Raw genomic sequence first — 17,730 nt, 5'->3', positions numbered from 1 at the left:
TCATATCTTGTTCTAAGTTTCGAGTTGTAATCCTTGTGTTGTAATCAATAGAAGTGTGATGATCATCATTATTAGAGCATTGCCCAAAGAAAAAGAGAAAGGCCAAAAAGAAAAAAAGAAAGGCCCAAAAAAAAGAAAAAAAGGGCAAAGCTACTATCTTTTTTCCACACTTGTGCTTCAAAATAGCCCCTTGTTCTTCATGTAGTGAGTCTCATATATTGTGCTTCAAAGTAGCACCTTGTTCTTCATGTAGTGAGTATCATAAGTTATCCTTTTTATGCTAGTGGGAATTTTTCATTATAGAACTTGGCTCGTATATTCCTACGATGGGCTTCCTCAAATGCCCTAGGTCTTCGTGAGCAAGCAAGTTGGATGCACACCCACTAGTTTTCTTTTGTTGAGCATTCATAGCTCTAGTGCATCCGTTGCATGGCAATCCCTACTCCTCATGTTGACATCAATTGATGGGCATCTCCATAGCCCGTTGATTAGTCTCGTCAATGTGAGACTTTCTCCTTTTTTGTCTTCTCCACACAATCCCCATCATCATATTCTATTCCACCCATAGTGCTATATCCGTGGCTCACACTCATGTATTGCGTGAAAGTTGAAAAAGTTTGAGATTACTTAAGTATGAAACAATTGCTTGGCTTGTCATCGAGGGTATAGAAGTTGGAAACATCTTTGTGTGACGAAAATGAAGCATAGCCTAACTATATGATTTTTTAGGGATGAACTTTCTTTTGCCATGTTACTTTGAGAAGACATGATTGCTTTGATTAGTATGCCTGAAGTATTATTATTTTTGTGTCAATATGAACTTTTTTCTTGAATCTTTCGGATCTGAATATTCATATCACAATAAGAAGATTTACATTGAAATTATGCCAAAGTATCACTCCGCATCAAAAATTCTTTTTTTATCATTTACCTACTCGAGGACGAGTAGGAATTAAGCTTGGGGATGCCTGATACGTCTCCAACGTATCTATAATTTTTGATTGCTCCATGCTACTTTATCTACTGTTTTGGACTATATTGGGATTTATTTTCCACTTTTATATTACTTTTGGGACTAACCTATTAACCGGAGGCCCAGCCCAGAATTGCTATTTTTTTGCCTTTTTCAGTATTTCGAAGAAACAGAATATCAAACGGAGTCCAAACGGAATGAAACCTTCGGGATCGTGATTTTCCAACCGAACCTGATCTAGGAGACTCGGACCCTACTCCAAGAAGTTTCCGAGAAGGTCACAAGGGTGGAGGGCACGCCCCCCTAGGTGCACCCCCTACCTCGTGGGCCCCTCGGAGCTCCACCGACGTACTCCTTCCTCCGATATATACCTACGTATCCCCGAACGATCAGAACAGGAGCCAAAAACCTAATTCCACCGCCGCAACCTTCTGTATCCACGAGATCCCATCTTGGGGCCTGTTCCGGAGCTCCGCCGGAGGGGGCATCCACCACGGAGGGCTTCTACATCATCACCATAGCCCCTCCGATGAAGTGTGAGTAGTTTACTTCAGACCTTCGGGTCCATAGCTAGTAGCTAGATGGCTTCTTCTCTCTTTTTGGATCTCAATACAATGTTCTCCCCCTTTCTCGTGGAGATCTATTCGATGTAATCTTCTTTTTGCGGTGTGTTTGTTGAGACCGATGAATTGTGGGTTTATGATCCAGTATTATCTATGGAAAATATTTGATTCTTCTCTGAATTCTTTTATGTATGATTGAGTTATCTTTGCAAGTCTCTTCGAATTATCTTTTTGATTTGGCCAACTAGATTGGTAGTTCTTGCAATGGGAGAAGTGCTTAGCTTTGGGTTCAATCTTGCGGTGTCCTTACTCAGTGACAGAAAGAGTTGCAAGGCACGTATTGTATTGTTGCCATCGAGGATAACAAGATGGTTTTTTTATCATATTGCATGAATTTATCCCTCTACATCATGTCATCTTGCTTACGACGTTACTCTGTTTTTACTTAATACTCTAGATGCATGCTGGATAGTGGTCGATGAGTGGAGTAATAGTAGTAGATGCAGAATCATTTCGATCTACTTGTTTTGGACGTGATGCCTATATACATGATCATCGCCTAGATATACTCATAACTATGCTCAATTCTGTCAATTGCTCAGCAGTAATTTGTTCACCCACCGTAGAATACTTATGCTCTTGAGAGAAGCCACTAGTGAAACCTATGCCCCCCGGGTCTATTCTCATCATATCAATCTATATCACTTTATTTACTTGCTTTGTTTTACTTTACCTTTTACTTTTTACTTTGCATCTATTTGTCAAAAAATACCAAAAATATTATCTCTATCAGATCTCACTCTCGTAAGTGACCGTGAAGGGATTGACAACCCCTAAGCGTTGGTTGCGAGTTGCTATCGTTTTGTGTAGGTACGAGGGACTTGTGCGTGGTCTCCTACTAGATTGATACCTTGGTTCTCAAAAACTGAGGGAAATACTTACGCTACTTTAGTACATCATCCTCTCCTCTTCGGGGAAATCCAACGCAGTGCTCAAGAGGTAGCAGGGTCCAACCATATCAAGCCCCCAGACTGCAAAAGGCTAGGTTATGGGGATTGTTTGTAGGGTGGTGGGTGGCATACTGCTTTGGTTGGCGAAAAGCTGGCATCCGACGCAATGTTGGACAAGGTCTTGTGCGTCTGCTCGGGCCGCCGACCAGTAGAAACCTGTACGAAAGGCCTTGCTTACAAGGGCCCGAGCTGCGGGGTGGTGACCGTCGAGGCCGGCATGAATTTTAGCCAAGAGCCGCCACCCTTCCTCCTCGGAGATACATCTTTGAAGTACCCCGGTGGCGCTTTTCTTATAAAGCTCTCCCTCATGGACTTTGTAGGCTTTAGAACGCCACACAATGCAGCGTGCCTTATTTTGATCATCGGGGAGTTCGTGCCTATTGAGGTAGGCCAAGACGGGTTTGGTCCATGGGGCGATAACAACCATGATGAGATGGGCCGAAGGTGTTTTTTCGGTGGCAGAGCTCCCGATTATGTCAGTGTGTTCGGAATCTTGGGTTGTGGTCGGATCCGGACTGATGTTGCCGGTCTCCCCTTGCCACACCACGGATGGCTTGAAAAGCCTTTCCAGAAATATGTTAGGTGGGATGGGGTCGCGCTTAGCGCTGATGCGGGTGAGGACATCCGCCGCTTGATTATTTTCTCGAACCATATGATGAAATTCGAGCCCCTCGAACCGAGCTGACATCTTAAGGACGCATTATGATAGGCCGCCATTTTCGGATCTTTGGCATCGAAGTCTCCATTTATTTGAGATATTGCAAGGTTTGAATCCCCCCACACTTCTAGGTGCTGAATGCCCATGGAAATGGCCATCCGAAGACCATGCAACAGAGCCTCGTATTCGGCTGCATTGTTGGAATATGTGTATAATATTTGGAGCACGTATTGGACCATATCTCCAGTGGGGGATGTTAGGACAATGCCTGCCCCCAGACCTGCCAGCATTTTAGAGCCATCGAAGTGCATGATCCAGTTGGAGTATGCGTCGTACTCTTTAGGGAGTTCGGCCTCTGTCCATTCGGCGACGAAGTCCACCAGTACTTGGGATTTAATGTCTCGCCGTGGTTTATATGTGATGTCGAATGGGAGTAGCTCGATGGCCCACTTGGCAATTTGGCCTGTGGCATCGCGGTTGTTTATTATGTCATTGAGTGGTACTTCAAAGGCCACCGTGATTGAACACTCTTGAAAGTAGTGTCGTAGTTTCCGGGATGCCATGAAGACCGCGTATGCTATTTTTTGATAATGTGGGTACCGGGATTTGCATGGTGTGAGGACATTAGATACGTAGTATACCGGCTTCTGAACCAGAAATTTGTGTCCGTCCTCCTCTCGTTCGACGACGAGCACCGCACTCACAACTTGGTGTGTTGCAGCTATGTATAACAACATGGGTTCGCCAACGTTTGGCGCGGCCAGGATTGGGTTGCTTGCTAAAAGAGCCTTTATTTCCTCCAGTCCAGCCGTTGCCGCGTCCGTCCACTCGAAGTGTTCGGTTCGTCGAAGAAGGCGATAAAGTGGCAATGCCTTTTCTCCTAATCTAGAGATAAAGCGGCTTAGAGCTGCCATGCATCCATTTAGCTTCTGAATTTGTTTGAGATCTGTTCGGGTAGCCAACTGTGACAAGGCTCGGATTTTAGCTGGGTTTGCTTCAATTCCTCTATTGGAAACGGTGAAGGCCATCATCTTTCCAATGGGAACGCCGAAAACACATTTTTCCGGATTGAGCTTAATGTCATATGTTTTAAGGTTATCGAACATGAGCCTTAGATCGTCTATTAAAGATTCGGCGTGTCTGGTCTTGATGACTACGTCGTCGACATATGCTTCAACTGTTTTGCCGATTTGTTTCTCTAGGCATGTTTGAATCATACGTTGGTAGGTGGCACCAGCGTTTTTAAGCCCGAAAGGCATAGTGTTGAAGCAGAAATGCCCGTATGGGGTGATAAATGTCGTTGCGGCTTGATCGGACTCTTCCATCTTGATTTCATGGTATCCGGAGTATGCGTCGAGGAAACACAATGAGTCGTGTCCCGCGGTAGAATCGATAATCTGATCGTTGTGTGGGAGAGGGAAGGGATCCTTAGGGCAAGCCTTGTTGAGGTCTTTGAAATCGACACATAGGGGCAGGATTTATCCTTCTTTGGTACCATCACCAGGTTTGCTAGCCAATTCGGGTGTTTTATTTCTCTGATGAATCCGGCCTCAAGTAACTTGGCTAGTTCCTCTCCCATAGCTTATCGTTTGGGTTCTGAAAAGCGCCGTAGTGTTTGCTTGACCAGCTTGTATCCCTTCAGTATGTTAAGGTTGTGTTCGGCCAGCCTGCGTGGGATCCTCGACATATCATAAGGGTGCCAGGTGAAGATATCCCAGTTCTCGCGTAGAAACGCCTGCAGTGCGGCGTCGATTGTGGGGTCCAGCTGTGCCCCGATGGATGTTGTCTTCGAGGAGTCCGTTGGGTGGACTTGGAATTTGACTATTTCGTTCGCTGGTTTCAAGGAGGTGGACTTGGATCGCTTATCGAGTATCACGTCATCCCTATCCACTGTGGAGCGTAATGCAGTTAATTCTTCGGCTGTGAGGCCTTCAGACAACGCTTTGAGGGCCAAGGCGGCTGTTTTATTTTCGGCGCGGAGTGCTGTGCCTGGATCACTGGCAAGGGTGATAATTCCATTGGGCCCAGGCATCTTGAGCCGCATGTACCCGTAACGGGGTATAGCTTGGAAGCTAGCAAATGCATCCCGCCCTAACAAGGCGTGATATCCACTGGTGAAAGGGGCCACCTGAAAGGTTATCTCTTCGGACCGATAATTCTCCGGCGTGCCGAATACCACATCGAGTGTGATTTTTCCCGCGCACCGTGCCTCCCAGCTGGGGATAATTCCTCGGAAGGTTGTGCTGCTTTGCTCAATGCGGCTCCTGTCTATTTCCATTTTGTTGAGAGTTTCCTCGTAAATAAGGTTTAGTCCGCTACCGCCATCCATGAGCACTTTGGTAAGCCGGAAGTCGTCCACGATTGGACTGAGGACCAAAGCGGCTGGTGCCCGGACTGTTCTGAACTGCGGTTCGTCACTGGCACTGAAATTTATGGCCGTGTCGTTCCAGGGGTTTATTGTTGTGACTTGGCAGACTTCAGCGAGGTCGCGGAGTGCTCGCTTGCGCCTGTTACCTGAGGAGAAAGTCTCGAAGACTGTCAATAATGTAGTGTTGTGTTCTGTGGGATGTTGCTTTGCGGTGTTTTTTATGAGGAGATCCTCGCCGCTCTTGGCCACCTGCCGAAGTATCCAACATGCTCTAAGGCTGTGTGTTGGTACGATATCCGGTGTGGTGTGTATTTTGCATGGCCTATCAAGCCACCCCTCTAAAACAGCTGCGTGCCATGCAGTGGGCTTCGATTTCTTCGTGATTGGATCGGGAGACCTACGAGGGTATACCATTTTTGCTCGAACAAGGGGTTTAGCGAGAGCCAGTGGATCCCAAAAGGCTGCCTGAGTTTTCCAGGCGCTTTCCATCACGCAGTACTTCTGTACTATGATTTCCAAGTCATGGAAGCGTGATACGTGACGATGATTTATGGCATTAAGGAGTCCCTTGTCCGTGCAATTTTTGCAGAATAATGAGATTGCGTCTTCATTGCAACAGTCTTTGACCTTGTCCTTGACAATGAGGAATCTGGCCCATGTACCGTCTCTTGGGACTGTTGTTTGATGCGGGAAAGATCGCTTGAGTCTGGGTGGGTGGGTGGATTTAAGTCTGAACCCTGATCCGTTCCGTGACCCAGAGCTTAAGGAGTTCCCGAACTTAATAGTTCGGACTCCGGGATGTCTACCAATTATTTTGGCCCATAATCCGATTCTAAGTTAGGAGTTCGGGGCACGTCTTCCCGTGAGCGTGTATCTAGCTTGGTGAGCTCAGAATTCCGGACATATTTCGTCCTCAATATAGGGGAAGAGTTGTTGCATCGCTCCTCCACCACCGCTATCTGATGGGTGATCGGTGGAGATTCAATCTCTCTTTGATCGGGTTTAAGCCCAATCCGATCGTAGTTTGAAGCGACTCCCAAAGCGGCGATGCGATCTAGGAGCCCATTTAAAGACGATAACTCTGTTGGATCCATATGTTCGGCGTATTCCGAGCTGACGTGGAGACGATTTTCGATGACCTGAGAAGTCATGGTCGGCCCGACAGCCGCAGTCAAGACGAAGCCGCCCAGCCGGAGGGTTTGGCCTGAGGTCAGAGCTCCCCGGGAGGTGATGTTGTCGTTGATAACAAGGCGAGCCATCAACCCTGTCTTCGACATCACAGTGGAACTCTCAATGAAAGCACCAATGTCAGTGTCAAAACCGGCGGATCTTGGGTAGGGGGTCCCGAACTGTGCGTCTAAGGCTAATGGTAACAAGAGGTGGGGGACACAATGTTTACCCAGGTTTGGGCCCTCTTGATGGAAATAATACCCTACTTCCTGCTTGATTGATCTTGATGATATGAGTATTACAAGAGTTGATCTACCACGAGATCATAGAGGCTAAACCCTAGAAGCTAGCCTATGGTTATTATTATTCTCCTCCTACGGACTAAACCTTCTGGTTTATATGGACACCGGAGGGGGCTAGGGTTACACAAAGTCGGTTACAGAGAAAGGAATCTTCATTCCGAATCGCTAAGCTTGCCTTCCACGCAAAGGAGAGTCTCATCCGGACACGGGACGAAGTCTTCTATCTTGTATATTCATAGTCCAACATTCTGGCATATGCATATAGTCCGGCTGTCCGAGGGCCCCTTAATCCAGGACTCCCTTAGTGCCCACGAGGGTCAGGGGCGCGCCCCCCTGCCTCGTGGCCCCCTCGGGCAACATCTCGCATTGATTTTTCTTCCCAAAAATCATAAATATTCCAAAAATATTCTTCATCCATTTTTATCCTGTTTGGACTCCGTTTGATATGGGGTTTCTGCGAAACATAAAACATGCAACAAACAGGAACTGGCACTGGATCAATATGTTAGTCCCAAAAATAGTATAAAAAGTTGCCAAGAGTATATGAAAGTTGAATAATATTGGCATGGAACAATCAAAAATTATAGAAACGATGGAGACGTATCAGCATCCCCAAGCTTAATTCATGCACGTCCTCGAGTAGGTAAATGATAAAAAAAAGATAATTTTTGATGTGGAATGCTACCTAGCATAATCTTGATCATGTAATCTAATCATGGCATGAATATTAAGAGACGAGTGATTCAAGGCAATAGTCTATCATTTGACATAAAAACAATAATACTTCGGCATCCCAACAAGCAATCATGTCTTTCAAAATATCAATGCTAAAGAACGCCATCCCTACAAAATCATATAGTCTTGTATGCTCCCTTTTCTTAACATAAGGTACCCCTCATGCCCATCCCGGTGTCAGCCAAGCAATTGGTTCATACTTTTTAACGTGCTTCAGCTTTTTCAACCTTCACGCAATACATGAGCGCAAGCCATGGATATAGCACTATAGGTGGAATAGAGTATGATGGTGGAGGTTGTGTGGATAAGACAAAAAGGGAGAAAGTCTCACATTAGCGCGGCTAATCAACGGGCTATGGAGATGCCCATCAATTGATGTCAATGCAAGGAGTAGGGATTGCCATGCAATGGATGCACTAAGAGCTATAAGTGTATGAAATCTCAAACTAAAACTAAGTGGGTGTGCATCCAGCATGCTTACTCATGAAGACCTCGGGCATTTGAGGAAGCCCGTCATCGCAATATACAAGCCAAGTTCTATAATGAAATTCCCACTAGTATATGAAAGTGATAACTCAAGAGACTCTCTATGCGAAGAACATGGTGCTACTCTGAAGCACAAGTGTGGTAAAAGGATAGTAGCATTACCCCTTCTCTCATTTTCTCTCATTTTTTTATTTTCTCTTTTTTGTGGTGGGCTTCTTTGGCCTCTTTTTTTATTATTTGGGCTTCTTTGGACTCTTTTATTTTTCATAAAGTCCGGAGTCTCATCCCGACTTGTGGGGGAATCATAGTCTCCATCATCCTTTCCTCACTGGGGCAATGCTCTAATAATGTTGATCATCACACTTTTATTTACTTACAACTCAATATTACAACTCAATATCTAGAACAAAGGTATGACTCTATATGAATGCCTCCGGCGATGTACCGAGATGTGCAATGATCTACATAGCAAAGATATCAAAAATGGACAAGCCATGAAAACATCAAGCTAGCTACCTTACGATCATGCAAAGCAATATGACAATGAATTCTCAAGTCATGTATATGATGATGATGGAAGTTGCATGGCAATATATCTTGGAATGACTATGGAAATGCCATGATAGGTAGCTATGGTGGCTGTTTTCAGGAAGATATAAGGAGGCTTATGTGTGATAGAGCGTATCATATCATGGGGTTTGGATGCACCGGCAAAGTTTGCACCAACTCTCGAGGTGAGGAAAGGCAATGCACGGTACCGAAGAGGCTAGCAATGATGGAAGGGTGAGAGTGCGTATAATCCATGGACTCACATTAGTCATAAAGAACTCATATACTTATTGCAAAGTTTATTAGCCCTCGAAGCAAAGTACTACTACGCATGCTCCTAGGGGGGAGGTTGGTAGGAGTTAACCATCGCGCGCCCCCGACCTTCACACAAAGATAAACAATCAAAATACAATGCGCGCCAATTTGGTTACATAGTTAGTGGACCATACGTGCATGCTTCGGGAATCACAAACCTTAACACCAATATCCTTACTAAACACAACCATTTACTAGATCCTCCCACATATTATCATCTCTATATCGCAAAACTATTGCAAGGAATAAAACATATCATATTCAGTGATCTACCAATTTTATGTAGGATTTTATGACGAACCAAGTGAATGACCAATTCCTGTCATCTCTCTGAATAGATATAAGTTAAGCAAGAGAGTTTAATTCTTTCTACAAAAGATATGCCCACGCTCTAACAAATATAAGTGAAGCAAAAGAGCATTCTACAAATGGCGGTTTTCTATGTGAAGATAAACAGGCAATCCAAACTTCAAATGATATAAGTGAAGCACATGAAGCATTCTATAAAGCCATACTCAAAAGACTTAAGTGAAGTTCAATGAGCATTCTATAAATCAACCAAGGACTATCTCATACCAGCATGGTGCATAAAAGAAAAGTGAAAACTAAATGCAAAAGATGCTCCAAGACTTGCACATATCGCATGAACGAAACAAATCCGAAAACATACCGATACTTGTTGAAGAAAGAGGGGATACCTTCCGGGGCATCCCCAAGCTTAGATGCTTGAGTCTCCTTGAATATTTACGTGGGCTGCCTTGGGCATCCCCAAGCTTGATCTCTTGCCTCTCTTCCTTTTCCTCATATCGAGACCTCCTCGGTCAAACACTTCATCCACACAAAACTTCAACAGAAAACTTGGTAAGATCCGTTAGTATAATAAAGCAAATCACTACTCTAAGTACTGTTGAAAACCAATTAGTATTTTGTTTTTGCATTTTTTTCTACTGTAATATAGCTTTTCCATTGCTTAATCCACTGGTAGAAATTGATAGTTTCATCAAAACAAGTAAACTATGCATCAAAAACAGAATCTGTCAAAAACAGGACAGTCTGTAGCAATCTGAACATTCACCATACTTCTGGTACCCCAAAAATTCTACCAAAATTAGAAAAATTAAACAATTTGTACAGAAAGAGAGTACAAAAAGTTTCAGAACCATTTGACGTTCCAGTAAAAAATGTAAAATCGCGCACTATAGCCAAAGTTTCTGTCCTGCACCGTACAAACCAACAAGCATTGTAAACATCCTAAAGGCAAACCTTGGCACATTATTTTTATAATACAATGGAATTGTACAAGGGGATAATTATTTTTTTTGAAAATTTTCTGTAATCAAGATTCACAAAGTTTCCGTGAGCATGAACAAAGTTTGAGGAGCTCTCCCACTTCAACAATGCTTGTCTCTCTCACTTTCACTTTCCTTTTTGAAAAGTTTTGGGTTCCCCTCTATTTTTTTTGTTTTTAAACTAAATGAAAGCACTCAACAGAAATAAATGACTCTCTAAAACTTCTGGGTTGTCTCCCTGGCAGCGCTTTCTTTAAAGCCATTAAGCTAGGCATATAGTGCTCAAGTAATGGATCCACCCGGATCCCAAGGTATATCAAAGCCAATTTTAATTAACAATGATTTGTAATTTAGTAGTGAGAACAAAGTAACATATATCATGCAACAACAAAGTCTAACTCTCTTCCTATGCATCAGCATGTCATAAAAGAACAATTCATGCACACCAAGTAAAGGCCAATGCATAGTATAAGCAGTTTCTTGCAATTCTATCGTATTGGAAACATAGAGAGGTGGAGATATAGTTCCTCTCTCAAAATAATTGCAAGTAGGAGCAGCAAGCACATGCATATTATATCTATCAAAATCATCATGTGTAGTAGTAAAACGCAACCCATCAATATAATCCTTAATAAGCACAAACTTCTCCAATATAGTGTAGTTTGGAGAATTCAAAAAGATAATAGGACTATCATGCGTGGTTGCAATAGCAACAATTTCATGTTTAACATAAGGAACTATAGCAAGTTCATCTCCATAAGCATCATTCATATTGGCATTTTTCCACAAGCATAGCAAGCACCATCAAAAAGGGATATTTCAAAAGAATCACGGGATCATAACAATCAACATAGCAATCATCCTTCGGTAAGCATGAAGGGAAATTAAACAATGTATGAGTTGAAGAGTTACTCTCATTAGAAGGTGGGCACGGGTAGCTAATCTGCTCTTCCTCCTTTTGTTCTTCGCTCTCCTCATTATCTTTTTCATCCAATGAGCTTACAGTTTCATCAATTTCTTCTTCCATAGACTCCTGGAAAATATTAGTCTCTTCTTGGACAGCGGAGACTCTCTCAATAAAATCATCAATATCGGAATTGAATTCATAATTCTCATAGAAATATTTAAGTATAGCAAGATTTTTAGGTCTGTAAACAGCATCATCAAGATTTTCACATTCTTTAAACAAAGATTCAATTTCATAAGCACCCATAGAAGCAATGAATTCTTCTACTTGTTCCACATCATAGTAATCATATATACCATTAGCATAAGAAGCCAAGGTTTTATCATCATTAAATTTGCATGAAAAGGGAAGGTGTGGAGCCTTCATCCTAGAGCTACAAGTATAATCATATCTCAAGCATAGTTCCCGAGCATACCAATGCAACATATGAATTTGATCCCATAATAATTTCCCTTTTTGAGTCAAGCGATAATCCCTAAAGTATTCACGTTGATCCAATGTGTCTCCCATTACATAATTGAATGGGGTTTTCTCAGGATTATTAAAGTAGAACATAATATTTTTCACATAACCAGCATCGAGGGTTTTAGGAGGTTCCCCATCTTCATGAGTAGCAAGTACACCTAATTTTTTGGTATTTCATGTTCCATATCCATAACTAAAGATAGAGAACAACTTAGAACAACAAATAAAAATTACTTAGTGATAAAGCAAACAAGCACACATGAGAATATTCACCCCACGCCATGACTCCCTGGCAACGGCGCCATAAAAAGGTCTTCATAACCCACAAGTATAGGGGATCAATTGTAGCCTCTTTTGATAAGTAAGAGTGTCGAATCCAACAAGGAGATAAAGGTAGAACAAATGTTCCCTTAAGTTCTATCGACCACCGATACAACTCTATGCACGCTTGACGTTCGCTTTACCTAGAACAAGTATGAAACTAGAAGTACTTTTTAGGTGTTGTTGGATAGGTTTGCAAGATAATAAAGAGCACGTAAATAAAAAGTAGGGGCTGTTTAGATAAAGAAGCAATAAAGTTAATATAGCGAGTGTGGAAAAGTGGTGGTAGGATTTGTGAAATTGTCCCTAAGCAATTGACTACTTTACTAGACCGATAGCAAGTTTTATGTGGGAGAGGCATAAGCTAACATACTTTCTCTTCTTGGATCAAATGCACTGATTGGAACTCTAGCAAGCATCCGCAACTACTAAAGATCATTGAGGTAAAACCCAACCGTAGCATTAAAGCATCAAGTCCCCTTTATCCCATACGCCACAACCCCCTTACTCGGGTTTATGCTTCTGTCACTGAAGCAACCCACTATAAGAGAATCATGAACGTATTGCAATACCCTACAGCGGGAATCCCTCACGCTTGCGCGACACGGAGGGCACAATAGGATAGCAACATAACCACAAGCAAATTAAATAATCATAGAAATTCACCAATCACCGGTAGGACAACGAAAATCTACTCAGACATAATAGGATGGCAAACATCATTGGATAATAATATGAAGCTTAAAGCACCATGTTCAAGTAGAGGGTAAAGCGGTTTGCGGGAGAGTGGACCGCTGAATATAGATGGGGGAAGGTGATGGAGATGTTGGTGAAGATGATGGCGGTGTTGGTGTAGATCTCGGTGATGATGATGGCCCCCGGCGGTGTTCCAGCGCCACCGGAAGCGAGGGGGAGAGAGCCCCCCTTCTTCTTCTTATTCTTCCTTGACCTTCTCCCTAGATGGGAGAAGGGTTTACCCTCTGGTCCATGGCCCCCATGGCGTGGGAGGGGTGAGAGCCCCTCCGAGATTGGATCTGTCTCTCTGTCTCTCTCTGTTTCTGCGTTCTGGGATTCTGCCCTTTCACCGTTTCTTATATATCCAGAGATCCGTAACTCCGATTGGATTGAAACCTTCGCCAAGATTTTTTCTTCTGAAAATTAGCTTTCTTGCAGCCAAAGAAGAGTAGCAACCGCCTTAAGGGGTGCCCATGAGGGTGAGGGGCGCACCCCCTGCCTCGTGGCCCCCTCGGGCACCGTCTCGCGTTGATTTTTCTTCCCAAAAATCATAAATATTCCAAATATATTCTCCATCCGTTTTTGTCCCGTTTGGACTCCGTTTGATATGGGTTTTCTGCGAAACATAAAACATGCAACAAACAGGAACTGGCACTAGGAACTGGATCAATATGTTAGTCCCAAAAATAGTATAAAAAGTTGCCAAGAGTATATGAAAGTTGAATAATATTGGCATGGAATAATAAAAAATTATAGATACGATGGAGACATATCAGTGGACATGCATCAGTCCATTCGGTGTCAGATTGTCAGTGGCATACACTGTAGTACCCAACATGCGGAGTACCATCATTGTTCGACTTCACGAAGAGGCGAAGAGCCAAGCGCAAGGTTCAGTAGTACGAGTAGTACTACTACTAGAACCGCATGGTGGAGCGTATGTACTCTTATTTATTTTAATCTCTAATAAAGTACACATTTATTCCGGAGAAGGGCGGAAAACAACAGCCCAATATGTAATGATGATATCGATCAACCATGCTCCAATATATCTTGGCCTCCGTGCGAGCCCGTCTGTGTGTTCTCGCTCCTCGTCTCTCTCAATGAACGATGGGTTGGCCATTTTGCCGTCAATTGAGATCGGTTTGCTCACGCTCCGGTCCCACATGTGAGTGATATGCCAAGAGGAGGTGCGTTGACCGACTAGCCATACGCGTACTTGGTTTTGCACCTTCATACTACTACTCCCTCAGTCATAGTTTAAAGGGCACACTTCATTATGATGCATTTCTCTCAATGCATTTCCACCACCAGAGAGACTTTAGACGCGTTTGGTTTAATGCTCAATTAATTAGGGCGTGGTAACCGCAATCGAGTCCACAATTTTCTCTCGATGTACTACAAAGTGGAGTAAGTGCATGCATGTGTGTACCCAGGGTGGAAGCACTGCATGCATGTGTGTACGCATTATTTCCTCTAGTAATAGATGCCATGCTATAACTACCAATGCTATTTTTCAGGCCGATCGCTAGTCGCCTTGGTCCCACAGATTTTTCTTTTCTGAAGCACGCTCTATAAACAGTGACGGATGGAGTAGTATGAGCGGATTCAAAGAAGAGTGCATTGATGGTTGCTTCTTCCGAGCAACTTACAGTGGGAAAGGTGGGGCTTATGATTTGACTGCTCAGTACTCACTATTAATGTGGCACAACGACCGGGCTCAGTCTCCCATGCGATTGTGCACTACCCCCTTAGTTCTTAAATAAACTCCAGAGTATTTGTCTTTCTAGAGATTTCAACGAGTGACTACTCAAATATTTGTCTTTTTAGAGATTCAAATGGACTACTACATACGGATGTATATAGACATATTTTAGAGTGTAGATTCACTCATTTTGCTCCGTATGTAGTCACTTGTTGAAATCTCTAGAAAGACAAATATTTAGGAACAGAGGGAGTACACATATGAAGCAAAATGAGTGAGTCTACACTCTAAAATATGCCCATTTAAAATTTGTAAAAAGACAAATATTTAGGAACGAAGGAGTATAATTTTGTGCATGGCACATGGACCCAGATGCTGAAGAGGCTTCTGGCAATGCTATCAAGCTTCCAGCATTTGTTTACATAATTGACGTACTATACAAATAATTTTCCAGCGACATGAAATTGTACAATGGTGTGAGCTTTCAGCTTTTGTTTCGTGTGTCTTGCCATCAATGCTCTTTCGGAAACAATAAAAAACTAACTTCCTTGCTCATGCATCTCAATTATTAGCAAATCAAAGCTAATATTTACATCACAACTGAAGACAAAGTTGTGAGAAGGTGTTAAATTAAAACTGATCCATGCTTTCATTGGCAGCAATGTCCCCCCAGCTCTGTCTAAATCAACAAGGCATGTTGGGAAAAAAGTAGCTGTCTGGAGCATGCAACATTCCGATCATTTTGTGCAGTTCCACTAAAATAGAGCTGAGCGTCCCTGTTCCAAAGATATTAAGTGTGATTATGATAATAGAGGACTGCTGATGAAACAATAAACACACAAATAGAAGTCGGTCACCTTTGCCTTCTCTCTTAAGACTAACTAGTTGGAGAAGATTAGATTCGGAGTTGGATGAGGAGGATAGAGCAAAACCAATCTCCCTTTGTGCACTCACACTGAAATGTAGAGACATTTCCCGTGTGACATTTTAGTACAACTGCACAAAACACTCTTAAGAAAAAAGTGATTTGTGTAGTTCACCAAAAGGTCGCAATAGCAACAAGGTGAAATGGATAGCCCTGTTTGCAAAAAAGAGGTAGAAAGGAAACAATTACTGGCCAATAATACTTGATGACACATGCGACGACAAAAAATAAGCCTATTCCTTGTCCTAAGGGAAGATAACAACACAGTTGTGTTTGTCTAAAATGGTGTGAGGACGAGATTGCAATATGGAAAGTACGCCGAACGAGCTACGTTTTGGGCAAAGAACTATGGAAGATCCACATGCAGCGACGTGGGAAGACGGGCAGTGGAGCAAGGCCGGAGGGGATACCTTGAGGTCGTCGGGATATAACTAGGTGAGCGGCAGCGAGCGGAATCTTCCCATACTGCGGCAGCGAGCAGGTGGCGTAGGCCCTACCGCACCAGAGCTTGGTCAGAGAGAACGACGTGTACCTCAGATCGGGACGTGCTGCCTCGACACCGTCGAACGGAGAAATGATGCACTTCCTCCCTTTATGCCAGCAGACGGGATGCAGCCGGATCAGTGACCAAAGGTGAGAGGGAGAGAGAGAGAGAGAGAGAGAGAGAGAGAGAGAGAGAGGCCACCGCAGCCTTGTGTGAGATACTCTGAAGAGACACAAACCAGGTAGGCAGGCTCCATTGTATATAGTGGAGTGGACTACCTTTTTCTCCATAGAAATCATTTTATATTCTGTGTACGTGCCATTGAGCGATATAACTTTATTTAAAAATAACGTGCCAACGCATCAAGTCGAACTTTGTTTCGTGCACGCGTGGTACACGACCTCCGTAGGTAAACAACCGCTACACGCGTTCAAATTAGCACATGGGCTGCCATTTCATACAGAAATGAGCTCCACCGTGTACCCGCGCGGGTGTGGCTGGGCACGAAGCGTGAGTACGTGCACGGTGCACCTATTCTCTTCTTGTATACGTACACCACCTACGCGGGGTTGTGTGAGAGAGGTACAAACGTAGAGAGATATAGTGTGTGGGTTCGTGAGAGTTTTGGGGGGGGGTCAATGAAAAAATGTAACATATGCAATGTGTGTGAAATAGAGTCCTGGTTATATCATATATATAGAGGGGGCGATCCACGAGAAGAGAGTGGAGGTATCATCGACTTGAGGTGTCCATGGAATCGAAGAGAGGGATGATGTGTGTGTGTGTGTACGCGCACGATCGATAAAGAGTGCCATCGAATTTGTGTGTGCCCACATCAAAAATATAGAGTGGTTGGCCTACTGGAATGTGGGAGGGGACATGTGCAGTTTGTCTCTGTGGCATGGATACCTACCTACAGTGCTCGACTATCTGTGTGTGGTGGGGAGAGGGAGGCCTAATTAACTATAGAGGTACAATGGCTGGTATATGTGTGGAGGAGGAGAGAGGTCTACCTCATGTATTAAGGGAGATTGATCTTCCTCATGTATTAAGGGAGATCAATCGGCATCCATGCATATGTGTAGGAGAGGAATAAGGTTGGGAGAGAGACAGAGCTAGAGTGTTGGAGGGGGTGGTAGTGGAGTTGCTTCTAACAAATGGTGGGATAGGCTTGCTAGACAAACGGAGGGCATGCCTGCAATATCAATAAGAGAGGGGATGGCTGCCTATCTGTGCACGTGCATGTGAGAGACGGGTCAGGAGGCATGCACGAATGATGAAAGGGATGATATGGTTGTGGTAAGCAGACGTAACTACATAGGAAGATCAATCGTCCTTTGTCAGAGAAAGAAGAGACATAACTTGTGAGGTACGTCGATCGATGGGGAGGGGATAGTTAAAGTCGACCTAGCTATATGTTGGGAGATCGATCGGTATACATGCATGTGTGTGTTAGAAGAAAATGAGGCATGGGGAGAAGGATAGAGAGAGAGGGATGCATCTAGGAGGTGGTACGAGAGGCATACTATATCGAGGGGGAAGGAGTGTGCGAGTACGAGATCGATGAAAAGAGTGATGGGAGTGAGGCATGGACGATGATAAGAGAAGAGGTTAAGCTTGTGTTTGTGCTAGGCACACCTGGCTAGAGAGGCATATCGATCGATGTGTGCTGTAAAGAAGGAGATGGGGGCCTACACACACCATGGGTGA

This window comes from Triticum aestivum, chromosome 7B (assembly GCF_018294505.1).
Source record: "Triticum aestivum cultivar Chinese Spring chromosome 7B, IWGSC CS RefSeq v2.1, whole genome shotgun sequence".
Taxonomy (NCBI): Eukaryota; Viridiplantae; Streptophyta; class Magnoliopsida; order Poales; family Poaceae; genus Triticum; species Triticum aestivum.
This window is presented reverse-complemented; position numbering follows the sequence as displayed.